Here is a 3,610-nt window from a genome sequence, read left to right on the forward strand (position 1 = left end):
AACTTAGTTTGAAAACATTTTACTTTCACAAAGATTGAGAATGCCTATGCTTTAGATTTAATCAAAGGGTGGATTACAACATCCAAACTACCCCAAAACTAAGCTAAACCAGCACAGCAACATCAAGCACAGCAGAGGCCTCAACATCCTTCAAAGGATTTGGATTCTTCAAAGCTTGAACACCACTTGGTTCAACATATACTGGTTCACTCTTAAACCAAGAGCTACATCCAGTCCCCAGAAACTTCTGGGTTTCTTCTATGCAACCAAAACTAGATTACAACACAAACCACCTAAAAAGTGACCTTGAACCCTTCAAGAAACACACTCCTTTTGGCACAACAATCCACAGAAATCAGAACACCCTCTAATTCTGCACTTACACCTAATTACATAAATACAGTAATCAAGGAAGAAGAGAATAGAATACACCTGGGTATTACAAAGCTTAAAAATAAGAAGTACACCCCAATCCTATTCCACACACTTGAAAATCCAAAGCTTGATGTGAATCTTGAAAACTTGAAATTGAATTTGCACTATGATTTCTCAAAACTGTTTTCTTACATTCCAGGAGCGTATAACTAACTTTTTATACTCCAAATAATAATTAAAAACATTTAAAACCGAAGCACATTCAGTTAGAAATCATTTAAGAGAGATTGAAAAATCAAAATTGAATTTTGTTAGGATTTTCCAAGAAACAATTGGTTGAAAACATGAAATAACTGATTGATTTAGTTTGACAGTTAAGTCAACAAAGTCAAACAACTTTCAACCTTTTTTCAAAGCCATCTAAAAACAAAACAACCGGTTGATTCGATAAAACAACAAGTTGTTTTTTCACTTAGTTAAAAAACTTTCCATTTTAAAAAGGTTTTCAAATCAAATCAGTTCTGGATTCAAACAAGGAGTGGATTACACTTTAATCTACCCAGATCCCACCCATACACAGCAGTAACACCAGCCTTTCATCAAACACCTTGGATTTGGATTCTTCAAAGCTCTTGATCACTCTTGATCAACAATAGAAGCCATCATTATGAGTATGTTTGAAAGATGTTTTCTTAAAAAATTGTGATTCAACCTTGATGGCTAGGTGAACCAAATTTTCCAAAGATGTATACTCATAAAGTTCTACAACATATTGAATTTCTCTTCTTAATCCACTCACAAATCTAACAAGTTTTGACTCTTCAGTTTTATGCCTATTAATCTTAGTCAAAGTTACTTCTAAATCTTTGAAGTATTCATCTACACTCCTTGGTCCTTGATGAAGCTGTTGGAGCTTCAACAAAAGTTCCTTCCTATAGTGAGGAGGAACAAATCGCGCGCGCATGCATTCCTTTAAATTATACCAAGGGACCACGGTTGACCTCTTGTTCAAACCAATGTCCATTACTACTTGATGCCACCACTGCGTGGCATAATCTAAAAATTATAGGGAAGATAACTTAATCTTTTGGTCCTCTTGGACCTCATACGCATTAAAGATTTGTTCTACTTTATCTTCTCATCCTAAATATACATTTGGGTCACTATCCCCACTAAAACTATGTAACTTTACAAAAGGAAAATAATTCTTTGGTGGTGGGTGTTGATGGTGCCTCTCTTCAAAGTTATGCACTCTCCAATCTTGGTCTTTTTCTTGACTCCAATAGTGCATGTAAGTTCTAGAGGCTCTTCTTGGTTCCCATCTCCTTTCTCTAGTTTGTCTCTCTTGAGCCGCTTCTAATCTTTGCAACCTTTCCATTAATTGCCTCATCTCCTATTCTTTTTAGGCCAAAGTCCTATTAGTGTCCACAAGCTCTCCCAAAAGATATGCCTTTTGAGGAGATTGTGGCTTTGAAGATTCTCTTGAAGAAAAATGAGCCATAATTTGCACAAAAATGAAACAAACAATTAGTGAAAAAATAACAATCTTATGCACTCCTCACTTGTATCACTCGACTATTTAGTAAAGGATAAAAGAGTTGTAATGCACTCAAGAAAGATTTGCACTCTAAAAACAAAGGTATACACTTGGTAGCAACACCTAAAGTGAAAGATGACAAATCTCTTACACTTGCTTACCAAAGATCCCCACAACAAAACTTAAGAAAATTTGAAAAACAAGCAAGAAAAGCTTAAAAGAAAGCAAGCTAAACCAAATGGAAAAAAGATAGTGACAAAACTTTTTGAGAAGACAAACAAGAAAAACACGAATGAAGACTCAAAGAAACTTACTTAAAATTTTAACTATAAAGTTTTAATTTTCTTAGAAATTGTAAAAGCAAGAAGGATAAAATTCCACAAATATGAAAATAATTTGCCACATAAAAAGAATCCTCTTTTTAGTAATTTTGAACTTGAAAAGTGAATTGCACTAACTTTTTGTTTTGTCTTTGCTTTTGTTTTATGGATTCAAAATGTCCATAATCTTGACATGCATATTTTAATTCACTTTTAATTTTCACAAATAGATTAAGATTCAATTCATATGATCACTTGAATTCTTTGTTTGGAACTAAATCAACTTCTACTAAAACAAACTTCTAGTTGCTTTTAGTTCTTCACAATTAAAATCAAAATAAGTAGAAAGGATTTAAAGACTCCTAGAAAACTAAGAACATAAGACTCAAGCAAATGAGGTAAGGAAAACAAATTGACACAAAAAAAAATTCAAAAGAAGATTTTAAAGTGCTTAATGAATAAAAAGCGAAATTTTAAATGACATGAATTTAAAGGCGGAAAAAGAAAGGTGTTGAATTGTAAAGCGGAAATTAAATTGCTTGAAGGTAAAAGCAAAATTTAAAATGTGTTGAAATTTTAAGGGCAAAATATCAACTCAAAAAGATAAGCACAATTAAAACCATGCTCTGATTACCACATGATGTGAGTTGATTTTAGGATTGCGCATTTTATTGCTTGCTCTTTGTTTAATATTTTTGATTTAGCAATTATGGTGAAAACCTAAAAAGAATCTCACTGGGCATGAACTTAACCAAGTTGTTAAGTGTGAAGGTTCACTTCAAAAGGGCAAAGAGAAAGGACAATTATAAGGTGACAAATGATGCAACGAAATTAGAGACAATGAACAATTAAAGAAAAATAACAAAGTAAAGAACACAATTAAAGATTAAAAGAAGACATGTATGGAATGGAAGGAGGCGTAAATAAAAGATAAAAGAAGAAGGGATGAAGAGATCTTATGTGAAGAAAGGAAGTCACGCCACTTGGAGAAGATGGACTCCAAGATGAGTGATGCAAGAGCTGCCACTTGAGATATTACCCACCCAAGATAAGAACTAGATAAATTGAGCCACTGATGGAATAGTGCCTTCATTCCGATTGGATTTTCTTGATGGAGAGATGCAGAATCTTCATGGATTTAAATGGACAAGGAGCTCACATAGAGCTTGTGGATTCCTTAAAGGTGAAGGCTAAGTATAGAGAGTGATAGGTGAGGCCTAATCACTTGATCTAGTGGAAATTTGAAGACTAAGTGTCTATCCTAAAGAGGTAGAGACAAGAGTGAAATTGGCTAGCAATTCGGGCAACAATTCACTCATTCATTAATCTTACAAAATGAGAGTCAAGCACCTCAATTTATAGGAGAGAGGGCTCAACC

Source organism: Phaseolus vulgaris, chromosome 1 (genome assembly GCF_051622355.1).
Source record: "Phaseolus vulgaris cultivar YP4 chromosome 1, ASM5162235v1, whole genome shotgun sequence".
Taxonomy (NCBI): domain Eukaryota; kingdom Viridiplantae; phylum Streptophyta; class Magnoliopsida; order Fabales; family Fabaceae; genus Phaseolus; species Phaseolus vulgaris.